The sequence below is a fragment of the Muntiacus reevesi genome, chromosome 5 (assembly GCF_963930625.1).
Source record: "Muntiacus reevesi chromosome 5, mMunRee1.1, whole genome shotgun sequence".
Taxonomy (NCBI): domain Eukaryota; kingdom Metazoa; phylum Chordata; class Mammalia; order Artiodactyla; family Cervidae; genus Muntiacus; species Muntiacus reevesi.
In genome coordinates this window covers 49,659,769-49,676,471 of record NC_089253.1, presented here as the reverse complement: position 1 = coordinate 49,676,471, position 16,703 = coordinate 49,659,769, and the positions used below count along the sequence as shown (strand labels likewise).

General features: G+C 36.2%; 1 protein-coding gene across 8 annotated transcripts in view; it reads left to right on the top strand.

Moving 5' to 3' along the window:
- LOC136168929 (RAB11-binding protein RELCH-like) overlaps positions 1-16,703 on the top strand; it is a 170,979-nt gene that overhangs the window by 53,207 nt on the left and 101,069 nt on the right. For 5 of the 8 annotated variants that reach the window (XM_065936673.1, XM_065936668.1, XM_065936674.1 and 2 more), the window contains exons 2-4: positions 6,940-7,029; positions 13,619-13,690; positions 13,802-13,855. The gene's annotated coding sequence lies outside the window, so the exon portion shown is untranslated. The remainder of the gene's footprint in view (positions 1-6,939; positions 7,030-13,618; positions 13,691-13,801; positions 13,856-16,703) is intronic. The other 3 variants (XM_065936671.1, XM_065936670.1, XM_065936672.1) reach the window with 2 other exon arrangements.

The following is a 16,703-nucleotide window of genomic DNA, read 5'->3' as shown; positions in this document are numbered from 1 at the left end:
TTTGTCTGCTGATGGACATCTAGGTTGCTTCCATGTCCTGGCTATTATGAACAGTGCTGCGATGAACATTGGGGTGCACGTGTCTCTTTCAGATCTGGTTTCCTCAGTGTGTATGCCCAGAAGTGGGATTGCTGGGTCATATGGCAGTTCTATTTCCAGTTTTTTAAGAAATCTCCACACTGTTCTCCATAGCAGCTGTACTAGTTTGCATTCCCACCAACAGTGTAAGAGGGTTCCCTTTTCTCCACATCCTCTTCAGGGGGGGAGGAGCTAAGATGGCAGAGGTATAGGACGGGGAGACCACTTTCTCCCCTACAAATGCATCGAAAAAACATTTGAACACTGAGCAAACTTCACAAAACCACTTCTGACTGCTAGTTGAAGACATGAGGCGCCCAGAAAAGCAGCCCATCGTCTTCTCGAAAGAAGGTAGGACAAAATATACAAGATAAAAAGAGAGAGAAAAGAGCTAGGGATGGAGACCCGTCCTGGGAAGGGAGTTGTAATAGAGGAAGTTTTCAAACACCAGGAAACCTCTCACTGGTGGGTCTGGGGGAAGTTTTTGAATCTCAGAGGGAAACCTAACTGGGAGGAAAAATAAATAAAACCCACAGATTACATGCCTAAAAGCAACTCCCAGCAGAGAAGTACCCCAGACGCCCACATCTGCCACCAGCAAGTGGGGGCGGAATGGAGAGGAGCAGGCGGCATTGCTTAGGGTAAGGACCGGGCCCGAATGCCCTGAGGGCAATCCGAGGGAGCTCACATGAGATAGCAACTTAAACTGTGGGATAGCAAGAGAGAGAAAGAAAATTAACCGGCCAGAACACACTGACTGCCGTTCGTAGAACAAAGGGACTGAGCAATTCCAGAGAAGAGCTATCCGGCGGCAGACCTGTCCATCCCCCGCCGGAGGCAGGGGGGAGGGGAAAGGCGTAAAATCGGCCCCAGAGACGGCACCCCCTACCAAACTGCAAACAGGCCTCTAGTTTCTAACCAAAGACTTCCTGAGATTCTGGATGGTCGACATCTGCCGGGAGGGTCACGGCTAGACGTCAGCTCCCAAGAACAGACACAAGGTGCACGCGGAAGCTGAGGCTGGGACCGCAGAGGGGAGAAGGCGCACCGCACCTGGGGAGAGTGCGCCCGTCAAGCTCCTGGCGGCCCGAGCTGCTCGGGCCGGGGAAGGCACAAAGCACAGGCCCAACCAAGTCCGCGTTTTTGTGGAGTACCCGAAAACTGGAACCACACGCAACGCAGGGCCCGCTCCATTAGAGCAGCCGGGAGCCTGAGCAGTGTACATGGGGAAAGCACACACCCATGAGCGGGGGCAAACCCAGTGTGCCCAGAACACTGCGAGTGCTCCCCACACACGCCAGTGACATTTGTCTGCATCGCCCCTCCCTCCCCGCAGCACAACTGAACAAGCGAACCTAAACAAGAGAGCACCTCCACCTGCCTGTGTCAGGGTGGAAATTAGACACTGAAGAGACTGGCAAACAGAAGCCAAATAAACAAAGGGAACGGCTTCAGAAGTGACCCAGTGCAACAGATTAAAATCTCTGTAGATTAACACCGACTACACCGGAAGGGGCCTATGGATATCGAGAAGTGTAAGCTGGAATGAGGAGCTATCTGAAACTGAACCGAACCCACACTGACCGCAACAGCTCCAGAGAAATTCCTAGATATATTTTTACTTTTTTTTTTTAATAAATTTTTTTTCTTTTCTTTCTTTTTTATTTTTTCTCTTTTATTTTCTTTTAAAATTCCCTATTACTCCTCCATTACTCCTTAACTTTCATTTTCATATATTTTTACTATGTTTTTAATTAGAAAAACATTTTTTTTCTTTTTTTCTCTTATCTTCTTTTAAAATCCTCTATTACCCCTCTATTACTCCTTAATTTTCATTTTCATTTCACTATAACCTTGCAAAAAAAAAAGAAGAGGCCCTATTTTTAAACCAAACTTCATATATATTTCTAAAATTTTTTTGTGTTTTTGTTTTTAATATTGTATTTTTAAGAGTCTAACCTCTACTCTAGACTTTTAATCTTTGTTTTTCAGTATTTGATATCAATTTTGGACATTTAAGAATCCAATATTCAGTACCCATTTTTACTCAGGAGTGTGTTGATTACTCTCTCCCACTTTTGACTTTCCGTTTTTTCCCTCAGATCACCTCTATTTCCTCCCTCCCCCTTCTCTTCCCAATCCGATTCTGTGAATCTCTGTGGGTGTCTGCGCTACGGAGAACACTGTGGGAACAGCCAACTGTGTAGATCTGTCTCTCTCCTCTTGAGTCCCCCTTTTTCTTCTCCTGCTCATCTCTATCTCCCTCCTCCCTCTCCTCTTCTTCATGTAACTCTGTGAACCTCTCTGGGTGTTCCTCACGGTGGAGAATCTTTTCACCATTAACCTACAAGTTTTATTATCAGGCTTTATTTTAATACATCAGGAAATTGCTTTTACTTTTATGACATTATTGTTATTATAGTTTAAAAGATTTTAAAGCTTTTTTTTTCCTTGCAGAATATAAAATTGTTGACTTGGAACTAAAAAAAAAAGTTAGAATATATTTTTCAATGGTCATAATAATACCAAGACAGAAATTAAACTGTGTTTGCTTTCCCCAAAGACTCTTTCCTGTTGCAAACTTCTGGAGAAATAGTATAATGATGGAATAATGTATGATGATCAAATAGGCTCTAACTTAGTAGGCCTGTATGTCTGATTGAAAATACCAGAAAGAGAAAGAAATACTTAGAAAACTAACATTAGATACTTAACATGTAGAAAAATATATATCTGAAATCAACAACCAGCATCATACTGCTCTATTCATGAAACTCAGGAATCAGTCAGGTCTGCTACACCACCACCAGAATATTGGTTGATAAAGATTTATCCTACTGGGTGTACATGTTTTAATACACAGGTTAGAGACATGAGACTAGCTAGTGAGTGCTAAAACATGCTTGTGAGTGTGAGCAGAGGGACTAGTACTCAAGAGGAGTTTCTGATTATGGCAGTAACGGCAAAATAACTTATCAGGAAAATTTGGATGTTAGTTACATGGTCAAAGAAAAGTGAATAGAAATTTTGCACTCATACACCCATCTACCCAAAAATTTTACACACATCTACCCAAAAAAGGTAGATGGCCATTATATCTTTAAAAGAATGTTCAAGTTCACCAGGAATTGAAGAGATGCATAATTAAATAAGACAATTTTATAGTATATGTTAAATTGGTGAGATTAAAAATAATAATACCAAGCATTGACAACTGCTATTGTATACTGTGGATGGAACTCAGATTGCTGTGCTTACTTAATTTAGAAAGCAGTCTAAGCAATATGTATCCATTGTCCTATCAGTGTGGCAAAATCTCACTACATGATCTTCAGTTTTAAAAAGCATGTTACAAAGATATAAGTATCCATTCTGTTTTTGCAGAAATGTATATGTGTACTTACACATGGAGAAAAGAGTTCAGAAAAGAATATCTAGAAATTCTGGAGGGGGAAATTAATAATCTCTGATCATGTTTCCAATCTTAGTAAGATTGGAATGGTTTATCTACTTTTCCATGTACCTCTATTTTTACAATTATTTATAGTATGTGTATTTATATAATTGGAGGAAGGAGCTCTTATTTGCAGTAAGGTACAAATCATTGAAGAAAAGTCATTATTTAAAAAAAAAAAAAAAAACAGGAAATTTTAGGTAGTATACATACAGTGATCTGAGAACACCATTTTATAGTATATATTAGTTATTTACCAGGCAGATGTATTCATAGGTTAGTGGTCTATTCCAGGCAAGCATTTTGTATTTTTACTTGTTTAAAAGATGTATAAGTAAAAAGCCTTATGAAGTTTATCCGTTATATTTTGAAATATATTTCCTTTCTTTTTGTGACACGTTCTCTAACTTTGGTTCCATTTCAAACAGTAGAAGTGAAGCAAAATTATTTATTTTGTCATGTAAAACACTAAGAAATCATAGCTATTTCCCAGTATTACAACTTCAGCTATTAAATTCTAGGAGTCAGTGGATCCTGGATTTAACTTCAATGTGGTTTTTTCTTTGGTCCTCTTTGTACATCCAGTTTTTTTTTTTCCAACATTTTTTTGGAAAATTTCAACACTTAAGGTGGGAAAGAATTTTTACAGCTGATATCTACCACCTTGATTATGTTTTTAAATTTTCACTGTGATTGCTTTATCTACCACCTCGATTATGCAATTAAATTTTTACTATGATTGCTTTATCTCCGATTTATACAACCCTCTGATCCTCTACCCATCTGAAAGTTCATCTTATTTTTTTGTGCATTTGAAATGAAGTTGCAGATATCAGTGTTGGTGGTGGTTTAGTTGCTCTTTGTTTGTGCTAAGTCTCTTTAGTCGTGTCCGACTCTTACGACCCTATGGACTGTAGGGTCAGGCTCCCCTGTCCATGGGATTCTCCAGGCAAGAATACTGGAATGGGTTGCCATTTCCTCCTCCAGGGGATATTCCCAACCCAGGTTTCGAACCTGTATCTCTTATATCTCCTGCATTGGTAGGCAGGTTTTTTTTTGTTTGTTTGTTTGTTTGTTTTTACCACTAGCACCGCCTGGGAAGCCCTTAGTTGCTGAGTCATATCAACTCTTGCAACCACATGGGCTATCACCTGCCAGGCTCCTCTGTCCATAGGATTCTCCAGGCAAGAATACTGGAGTGGATTGCCATTTCCTTCTTCAGTGGATCTTCCCAACCTAGGGATCAAACCCAGGTTTCCTGCACCGCAGGCAGATTCTTTACCGACTGAGCTACCAGAGAAGCTTTTCAGTACCGGTATACTTCCCTCTAAATATTTCAGCATACATATCACTGACTTGGGCTCAATGTTTAGAATTCACCTTTTTTTCTTTTGAGGCAAATTTAAAGACAGTAAAATATATGTCTCAAGTGTCCTATTGGATGTATTTTAACAAGTGAATACACTTGTGATGACCCAATCTCCTGTCAATTAGTGTCACCCGGGAAAGTTCCCTCATACCTTTTCCCAGTCAGTCAACCCCCACTCCTTTCAACCCCCGACTCCAAGAACCACTATAATGATTTTTTCTTCCATACATTACTACTGTCTATTGTAAAGCTTCATGTAAATGAAATTACACAGTGTGTATTCTGTATAAAGATTCTTTCATTCCTCATAAAGTGTTGAAATTCAGTCATGTGGCATACATCAGTAGTTTTTTTATTGCTGAGTAATATTCCTAATTTCAATCCATTTTAATATGAACTTTTGAGATTTCTATAGTAAATACTGTTATTTGATATTTCTTGGTTTATGCTTAAATAAATTATGCTCTAATGAACAGTGTACTTGATTTCCTGTTATTTGTTTATACTATCTTACAACATAAGTTAATAGTAAGTTGTTATTTATCAGATATAATTGAAGTGCAGAGAAATTAAATGCTTCTCTGAATACAAACACTGTGTTCTCAGAAGAGTACTATATATGGAATTTCACTTTGTTCACCTTAATAGGAATTTAAAGATAAGAGGTACATTGATAATACCGTAACTCTATTTGAAACGTCAACCATTTCAATTATTGGCATATACTAATTGTTTTAAAAGGAAGTGGGGGAGCCATATGTGGATTTCAAATCTATATTTCTGTAATCTGCATTTATTTGCCCAGATAGTGCTTTCTAAACAGATAATCTATTCCTTAGAGCAATATATAAACAGTAAGTACTCTGTAAGTAGCATGATTTAATAAAGAGTTGACCTATTGTCCCTTCTTTGCATTAGCTAGATACATCTCCCTTAATAAGTGTCAGCTTTGATTTTTTCCTTCAGGTGAGAATTTTTACAGTGTGTTTTTCTCTTTAGAGACACTTAAAAATCTGCCTAAAGCTAAGAACACTCCATACTACCTGCATGCACTTTAAACACAGACCTCCTAAAGCCCCTGCATTCATCTTTTGCATCTCATATTACAAATTCATTTAAAGGAGTCTTCAGGAATCACCTCATTTTCTCTCTTTTACTTAAACCCACATTCATTTCAGTCCCAGGACATGTTAGTTTTACACCAAAAAATAACCCAAATCTGACCACTTCTCACATTTCTAGTACCTCTGTTCTAGGCCAGATCTGATCATCTCTCACCTGCACGCCTCTGTGCTGTGTGCTGTGCTAAGTCACTTCATTTGTGTCCAACTCTCTGCGACCCTATGGACTGTAGCCCACAGGCTCCTCTGTCCGTGGGATTCTCCAGGCAAGAATACTGGAGTGGGTTGCCATGCCCTCCTCAGGGGATCTTCCTGACCCAGGGGTCAAACCCAGGTCTCTTAATGTCTCTTGCATTGGCAGTCAGGTTTGTTTTTTGTTTTGTTTTGTTTTTAACCACTAATGCCACCTGGGAAGCCCTTCCATGACTCTAGTAGCCTCTCTTTTTAAATTTTTTGTTTTTTAATAGTGTATAGTTGATTTACATAATAGCCTCTGAGCTGGTCTCTCTGCAAACCACCTTCCTTACAGCAGCCAGTTTCTAAAAATGCATGGGTTTCTGTTGTTTTCCCATTGGACTTGGAATAAAATCCAAATTGTTTGCAGTTCTGTTGTCCTTAGTTGGGCTGGTTGCATTATACCCTGTGTGTGTCTTGTTCAGGAGTTAGAGTTTATACCCTGTGTGTGTCTTGTTCAGGAGTTAGAGATCTGGGCAGGGAAACTCGAGTTGCTTCAAAGTAGTTTAATTAGTATGAGCATTTTTACCTTATAGTTTTAATGGAATTCCTATACCTTAGAATTGTAGTTTATTAACTGGAAAAAAAAACATAGGTAATTGATTTCCAGTCCCTTATTTTGGCATTTAAATAAAAAGCTGTTTAATTCTTTTTCTTTTTTTCCTGTTTTTGATTTATTATAGATCGAGCCGGGAGCCTCAGTACCCTTGATTCTTTAGACTTTGCAAGATATTCAGATGATGGTAACAGGGAAACAGATGACAGAGTGGCAGGTAAGATCCTAAAGACAGATTTGGATGTTTTTTGACATTGCAGAAATAATGAAATGACTTGAAAAATTCTCTTTCTTCTACAGTTCAGTATGTGACTAGAATTAGACAGTTATCATACAAAGTTATATTACTAATTTATTGGCTTCAGGGAACATTCCTGAATGTTCAGCAACCCCCAGCTGCTCTTCCTGGTGACGCTCTGAGTTTTTGGTTATGTGTGCCTACAACTACTGAGTTCTGCTTACAGCTAACAGTTTACAGCCATATAATTATAAAACTGGTGTAAAGCAGGTGTAAGTCAGCCATGGTTTAGTGCGAAGTTATTTGGACCTTGCTTTCCTCATTCCTTTTATCCCCCAGACCAGGGCTAAGTAATATTTACATGGTACATACCAATGTAACTCTGCTGATGGTTAAAAATTGGTTTAAATACTTCCATGCTGATTGGTTATCAAAACTTTGTCTTCATTCCTTAGATTCTCCCTGGCCACCATAACATGCCTCTAGAAACTTCATTTGACTTTCCTGTGATCCTGAAAATAGAGGTTGTCAATGCTCGGCCCACTCAGGGCTTCCTGGACTTTGCCCATTCCAAAAAGACGACCAGCATCCTTTTTAGTTGTTTGGTTCCACATTCCAGTCTCCTTCCCCTCTCCACCCTCCCTCCAGTTTTGCCTTTTTGGCATCACCATAGGATCTGTAGGGACTTCAGAAGACCAACTTGTACTCTCTGTATTTGCCTACATCAGGTGAGGCCAGTTGATTCTTCTGGGGGTCCACCCTGAATTTACCAGTGTGGAAGCCCTGGCTCCTCAGATGTCAAGTGACTGGTACCTTTCTGGTGCTTCAGGCTGTGACTGTCAGTTATTGAAGTAGTTCCTGAACGTCTTTATAGGAACTGTAGTTTTCACGGGATGTTGACTCTGAGACAGATGGGAAGCCATCCTCAGCTATGTATTTTAACCCACCAGAATGGCGGGCACACCTGGCATAGGAAAGATGCCACATGGGACGGGTGGAGCCCGTGAGGGCCCTGTGGGGTCAGGGAGGATCCACACTGTGGCTTCCTCTCTTCATCAACCCTGTTGATTCTTTTTTTCCCTTTACTGGAACAGGGTTGTTAAAACCTACCATATATCTGCCTGTCGTAGTCATCATGAATAAAGATGAATGCTGTTGAGTGCTAATTTTTATATAGCACTCGCTCCTTTCTGAACATTTTGTTAATGTATGTTAACTCATTAGGTTATAGAATTATCCTCATCTTCCACTCCCCAAGAAACCTAGGCACTCAGAGAGTCTTAAGACTTAAGTGGCAGAGCTAAGACTCAAATGTAGATAGCCCAGCAACAGAGCCCACGACTGATCGTACCATATGCCACCTCTTAGAGTTAAGGATTAAGTCTGACCTATGTAAAATGATATTCCAATATGTGCTTTTCATTTATTGCTTGAGAAAAGAGCTATTGAATGTTTAAAAATCTCAAACAGTATTGCATGATTTAAGGGAAAAAATGATGTGATCATTTTTAGTTCAGCAGAGGCTCAGAGAGGAGTGAGCCATGAGAACAACAGCAGTATCAGCTGAAGGGGGAAGTCATTGGAAGACTTCAGTGCAGCTGCCTCCTTGATAGTCATGATTTAGTTGTAAGCATTGTTAATTGACAGCTGTGTCAAAAGAGCAAATCACATCAGTAATATCTGAAAATTAGCAAATCAAATGATAATTATTTCAATAATTTTAGGACTCATCCTCCTAATTATATCATTTGTTAAGTGACATTATGTTCTATTTAATTATATAGTAAATGTTAGATATTATATGTTTTATGTTATTTATTAAGTGTTAAATACATGGTATTTTAATTTCTTTGAAACTAACCAAATATATTTAGTCTTGTATATTGTATTATTGTTCATATGGTTATGTATTTGAAAATAACTTCAACCCAGAAACAGACCACGTAATTATTTTCATTCCTCTAATTTTTATTTGAAAACCTAAAGTCAAATTTAAGAGGTTCATCATCATTCTTGTTATTAGGTATGTAGGTGTTTTTAATTAGGGGAAACATGGATGTAAAAGCAAGATGTTATAACTAAGCTAAATGCTATAACCAAACATAACTAAGAATGAAAATTTTAAATAGTTGGTAGGTTTTTGTTTTTCCTTTTGTTTACAATATAAATGTATTTATTTTAATTGGAGGCTAATTACTTTACAATATTGTAGTGGTTTTTGCCATACATTGACATGAATCAACCATGGATTTACATGTGTTCCCCATCCTGAACCCCCCTCCCTCCTCCCTCCCCATCCCATCCCTCTGGGTCATCCCAGTGCACCAGCCCTGAGCACCCTGTATCATGCGTCGAACCTGGACTGGCGATTAGTTTTGACCTTATATTTTTAATCTAAAGATTATACTCTTTCTCTTAATTTTGGGGAAATAAAGTAATTTCTGCTTACTATATAATGCTAATATATAAATACATACGGTCTTGAGAAAGACAAATACTATGTGATATCACTTATATGTGAAATCTAAAAATAATACCAGTGAATATATATATAAAACAGAAATAGACTTACAGACATAGGAAACAGACTTGTGGTTCCCCAAAGCAGAGAGAGAGGGGAGGATGGGACAGGTTAGGAATACAGGAGTAACAGATACGAACTACTAAACATGGGTTTACTTCATAGCACAAAAATTTATATCTAATATCTTGTAATAACCTATAATGAAGTATAGGCTACAAAAAAATGGAATGACTATGCTATACACCTGAAACTAACACAATATTATGAGTCAGTGATACTTCAGTATAAATGAATGAATGGATGCAGTCTTTCATTTTCACTGGGAAAAGGAAGAAAATACATGTTATTACAAGATAACAGCCTTTTGACTCTTAGGGCTCTTGTACCATAGCCTGCTGTTGAACCACGTGTGTGATATGTGGCTGAAAATTTAAATTAATCACAATTCCCATTTCCAGAGAGATTTTTGTCTCTTTACTAACCGTTGGTAGTAGCTTAGAAGCTAACTGAGAAGAGATAATTACCATGTCATCTGTCATTGGATCACATGTAAACCTTACTGAGAAAGAACAAAAATCTCTGTTTGATGTTCCTGTACCAGTCTTGGGCAGAAGGAGTTTATAGATAACACAGGTTTTGAGTCCATTGCCCCTTGATGCAAATGTAGGGTCTGCTCCAACCATTAATAAACTGTTTATCTGACATGTGTATATATATATCTGTGTGTATGTGTTTTATATATATTTATATATTTTTATATATGCATTATATATATTTTTATATATGCGTTATATATATATATAAGGATTTTCATCATCATTTTCCTAAATTTAAAAATCTGGTTATTTTTTCGAGTCTGTGCAGGTGTTCCTTAAATGAGGAAAAGATCTCTAAATGAATAGATATTTATAGAGCACCATTATTTTGAGTTTTGTGCTAAAAGAACTAAGACTAAAAAATATTTTAAGATAATGGTGATACACACTTGCATATATCCCAAGTCATGAGTGCCTGATCTTTAACTAAGCACTCAAGTACCCCTGATATAATACCAGTATTATCCAACCTTGATTGAGAAATAACTGTTTCAGCTAATCTAGAATGGCTGATACTGACTTAGTCATTTTTTGGTAAGATCATAATATGCAGTATTATAATATACCTATATCTTTGCAGTTATTACTTTAGTTCCACTAAAATTGCATTCAACAGTGTTGGGCTAGTAGAGGGTTGGGGTAGTGGCGTGAGCAGGCTGGTAGCTGGTCCCTACAGTGTTTTTTAAAAACATTCACTTCTTCGAACATTCTTATGAAGAATTATAGCATTTGAAAATGACTTGGAGGTTGTTTGGTATAATGTATCACTTTACAAAGTAATAAGTTTTGAGTTTTAATCCAATATCTTTAATAAAGAAGTGACAAATTCATATGTGTGTAAATACATCTGTTCAGACCTTTCATGTAAAACTTTTTCACATAACTGCAATTATTTGATCATACTGTGCCTTTACAGATATGTGCTATAGCTTCAAATATATGCCTTTGTCTTTTTTTTTTTATTTTTTATTTTTTGCCTTTGTCTTTTAAAGTCTGTATTATGTCATAAGAAACAGGCAGCAGAGTGAATTCATTTTGATAAGCACTAGCTTTAAAAGCAGTGATAACTTTTGATGGCATTTGGCAATGTGTGTGTAGATGTGCATAAAAATATAAATTCTTGCTGTCTGACTTGGGTTTTTCTGGCTTTCTGTGCCTTGATCATTCACTGTTTTGCTCTTGGTCACCTAAACTTTCACCAGTTAAATTGAGTTTTGTTTTGTTTTTTTTTTTTTCCCCACAGTTTGTGTTTTAATCATTTTTTTTTTTTCCCCATATTCTATCATTCTGGTGCAGGGCATTTCTGATCTGCAATTGTTCTGTAATATGTCTTAGTAAATTGTAAGTGATGGTGAAAGCATGATATGTATACTTCCTTTGCTTATAGTATAGTGAAGTGCTTTTAAATCAAAACCCAGAGTTTTGAAATAGAAGAAAAATAAATTCTACTCTGTACTTACCTTACATGTCGAATCTGTGCAGTTAGACTTTAAATTCAAACTCTAAGAGTTTCCAGAAGTGTAATTTTTAGGGAAAATGTTTCTACTTTGTTGCATAGAAATGTTTGCAGATCAGCATTGCTGACGACCAAAAAAAGAAATAGTCATATACGCGTCATCTGATTTTTAGCTGTGCTTCCGTGTTGCTGCAATGAAATTCTGTGCATCAAAATAATTGGCCTTCATGTACTAGATGTGGTTCAGTTACATCTTAAGTTTTTAATGAAAATGTGCAAACTGAGTGAATTCTATTTTTTCCACATATTTTTATAGCTTTGTTGTCTTTGATAGCATTTCATTTGCCATCTTCTTTTTTCTACTTATTAGTCAATCGGGAAAAAGTTGCATCTCTAAAGTTTTAAATTTACTCATCTTTATGGAGAACTATTTAAATGATAATATTTTTAATATCCAGTTGTGACAAAGATCACTTAATTTTCTCAGAGCTTTTACTTCACAGAAATGACTTCCCCCCCCCAATACTTTTTTCTTCATTAGCAGTATTTATATATTTTAAAGAAAATTCCAAGTAAAGACATAGTTAGATCTTGCTCAGGATGAAACATTTCAAAAAGTTCATTAAAATGTTTCCTCCGTATTCATGTTTATTGTATTAGATGCTGCAGTAAAAGGAGAAATCTTTAAGTTTCATTAGTACCTCTTACTGTGAACAAATATCTATTTGAAGAGTTGTCAGAAACTTTGGAATTCTACTTAATTTTCTTCAGTATCCTTAGATAACTACACTCTTAGAATTGTACCCAATCATTTGCTTTAGAATGATTTTAATTGTAACTTAAAAAGCAAACGTATGTCTGTGAGGCTGTCACGGCTAACGCCATGACAGGCAGCCTAGATTAGGAGTAGGCCTGGTTTCCCGAGGTAACATAATTATCCAGCCACCTGGAGCCAGCCAATCAACATATGCCTAGCAAGAAAAAGGGAACCTATCAGGGGAAAGCTGAAAGCCCCACGTAGGGCCAACAAAAATTGCCTTGCAACTGTGTAACCAATCCGCTTGTGCCAACTACCCGCTGTGTAACCAATCCGCTTGTGCCAACTACCTGCTGCTTTTTTTTTTTTTTTTTTTTTTGACCTAATAAATACCCGAGAGAACTGGGGCTCAGGGCCTTTTCGTCCTCACACCCTTGGTGAGGGCGGGAGGCCCTGGCTTGAGTCAGTAATAAATTCCCCTATTGCGAGTTGCATTGTTTTGAGGAGTCTTCTTTCCCGACCGGGGACTCGGACTATGGGCAGAACATGTCTATTCTTTGGCTTTAAATGCACCCTAAAATAAATCCCTTGGAACTTTTTTTAGATATGTGTTTAACATATCTGTGCTTGTTTATAGAAGACATATATTTTGTAGAAAAATTGATAGACATCCCACATTTGTAAGATACTTAAAACATACTTCTTCAACATCTTCATGAAGGAATATATTCACTGTTTCTGTATGTTGATTTATAACATTATTCTGCAGAAATATTTTTTTGTAATCCTAAGATTTTCTTTAACTGTATTTGCTAGGACTTCATCTAAGTTTTGTGTTTCCCCTAAAATTATGTCACCTGAAAACATTCCATTACATTTCTTACCTAGACTGAGTGAAGCACAACACCTAAGGTTTTTTTTTTTTTTTTTTTTTTTTTTTTTGCCTAAATGAGAATATGCCATAGATTTTATTTTTAAATAGAGCTATTCCTTGTCAGACAGCTAGAACATTTGATCAGTAGTCCCCTGTATTCTAAAACTATGGAAAACATTCACCAGTTTGCTTGCAAACAACTCTGCTGCGTGCATTCACAAGTTTCATAAAGATTGCATGCTTTCTGTTTTTAATACAAATTGTATTTTTTTTCATACTCATCCTTGCTTTTTATTTTTTATTTTTCTTTCCCTTTTCTTGGTTGGATGCCTGTGTGTGTTTATTCCAAATCCCTGTCCAGTCCTGGAGTCTGAACTATGGAAAGCCAAGGAGACCATTCAGGCCCTCCGAGCCGACCTGACAAAGGCTACAGGTGGTGTCCATACAACTTTTTTGAGACTTTTTCTACTTTGACAATGTAGAAGTAGCTGAGATATTTTCAGATGTAAAAAAGTAAAATATTATTTGTCTTTTCTTCCACCAGAACATGAAGTTCCTTTACAGGAAAAAAAATTACAAATCAAGTCCTGAAATTCAGGTGGGTGAATGTCAGATCTGAAAGTGTGTTCCACATGAAATGGTAGCACAGGTATTGAAAGAGGAAGACTTACGGTGCTGCATCCATCTTTTATCCGTCTCTAGGAGCCAGTCACACCTCTCGAAAAGAGAGCTCTAAACTTCTTAGTCAGTGAATTTTTTTTTTGAAGAATAACTACAAGCTGACATCAATAACGTTAGATGAAAATGATGATCAGTTACAGTTTCCTTTTTTTTTTTAAAGAATAATTTGTTTCCTTTCTAATTTATAATGTACTTATTTCCTCTTTTATCTAACTTCTTTGTTTTAAAAGTTATACATACAGTAAAATCCCATAACACCAAAATACTGAATAGAAAAGAAAGAAGATTTCAAATTGATGAAGATTGGTTTCTATTTTAAGAAAGTAGAAAAAGAAAACTAACTGAAGTCCAAAGAAATTGAAAGGAAGGAAGTATTAAAAATGAGAATGTATCAGTGATATAGGCAACAGAGAACAACAGAGAAAAATTAATAACACAAAAAACTGGGTATTTGAGGTAATGAAATTGGTAAACCTCTAGCCTGACTTATTAAGAAAAAGAGAAAAGAAGCAAATTATCAGAATCTGGAATGAGCAAATTTATACCACTGTAGAAATCTACTAGACTTTTAGGGAAGAAGTAAAGTAAATGAACAAGGTTATATCACTGTAGCTACCTACCAGATATTTAAAGAAGAAGTAATATCACTTCTCCACAAACTCTTCTAGAAATTGCAGAGAAGGGAATTGTTGAAAACTCATTCTATGAGACCAGCACAATTCTGATATCAAAACCAGATACAGATCTGGCTAACAAAGAAAATTACAGGCTCCTTTTCCTCATGAGCATGGATGTAGAAAATCTATATAACATTTTACTATATCAAATCCAACAATGTGTAAAAATGCTATACACAATGACCAAATGGTTTATCCGAGGAACATAAGATTGATGAGTCCAAAAATCAACCATTGTAATTCACCATTTTAAGAAACTTTTCAAAAGAGAAAAGAAATCATATGATCATCTCAAAAGAAAACATTTGGCACACTCAAACGTGTCTTTCCCGCGAAAGCTTTAAAGAAATTAGGAATTGTGAGGAATTTCCTCAAATTCATAAAAGACATTTACAGAAAAACTATCACTAACATCATGCTTAATGATGGAAGATAAGGAATAAAACAGGAATATCTGCTCTCACTACTTCTGTTGAACATCGTACTGAGGAATCTAGCCAGTATAAGGCAAGACAAATAAATAAAAGGCCTATATTTTGGAAAAGAAGAAAGAAAACTTTCACTGATAACGTGATTATATATATAGAAAACCCTATAGACTGCATTAAAAAAGACAGTATAATAAGTGATGACAGACAAGTTGTAAGATACAAGATCAGTAAACAAAAATGAATTGTATTTCTGTATGCTAGCAACAAATAGACATTCGACTTTTGAAGATACCATTTACAAAAGAATCAAAAAATATAGGAAATACTTAGGGATAAGTATGATGAAGGATTATACACTGAAAACTATTATACATGCTGAAAGAAAATAAAGAAGACATAAGGAAGAGATATATTGTGCTCATAGATGAGATTCAGTATTGTCAAAAAGTGTCAAATTCTGTAAAATTGATTTGTACTTTTAACACAATCCTAATCAGAGTCTCGCCAGCTTTTTTTGTAGAGGTTAGCTTTTTCTAAAATTTCTATGGAAATGGAAATAACAGTATAGCCAAAACAACTTGAATAAAGAAGCACAAAATTAGGGGACTTCAACTAGCTGACTTTAAGATTATAGTTCAGGCAGTATCTTATTGACCTAAACGTAGAAAGGTCATTGAAACTTAGTGGAGAGTCAAGAGATTAATTTACACATAGATGATCTTTTGATGTCTAACAAAGCACAAAGTAAATTCCATTCAGAAAGTAGTCTTTTTTACAATTGGTACTGTAACATTTTGATATCTATATACCTCCAAAATCGAACTTCAAACCATACCTCATACCATATACAAAAAGTAATTCAAACGGATCATGGATTTAAATGTAAATTCTAAAGCCATAAGGCTCCTAGAAGAAAACATGGAAAAATTCATTGCAACCCTGGAAGGTAGGCCAAGATTTCTCGTGTATGACACCAAAAGTATGGTATTCTTCATCAAATATGTGTTCTCATCAAAGTCAATAACTTCTCTTTGAAAGCGACTCTAAACAAATGAAAAGATGAGCTGTAGATTAAGTAAAGTATTTCAAGTAACATATCTGATAAAGAATTTCTATCCAGAATATTTAAAGAACTCTCTAAAGTGAATAATTTTTAAAAGAAGACCCAATTTTTTTTCTTTTTGCTTTTTAAAAAATTTTTTTCAATTATTTTCATTAGTTGAAGGCTAATTACTTTACAACATTGTAGTGGTTTTTGTCATACATTGACATGAATCAATGACAAAAAATTTATACAGATGCTTCAAAAAAGAACATATATGGATATCAAATAAGCACATGAAAAAAAATGTTCTACATCTTTAGTCATTAGGGAGATAATATTAAGTCACAATGAAATACCATAGCACACTTACTAGAAGGTTCAACTGAGACTGTACCAAGTCTTGACAAAGATGTAGAGTAAGTAGAAATATCATCATTGCTCTTGGGAGTCCAAAGTGGTGCAGTCACTTTGGAACATTTTTTGGCAGTCTATTTAAAAAAAAGTAAAACCTTCACCACCTATATGACTTGCTCATTCCATTCGTAGATATTACAGTGCAAGAGAAGTGAAGGGAGATGTTCATACCAAGACTCCTACACAATGTTCACACCA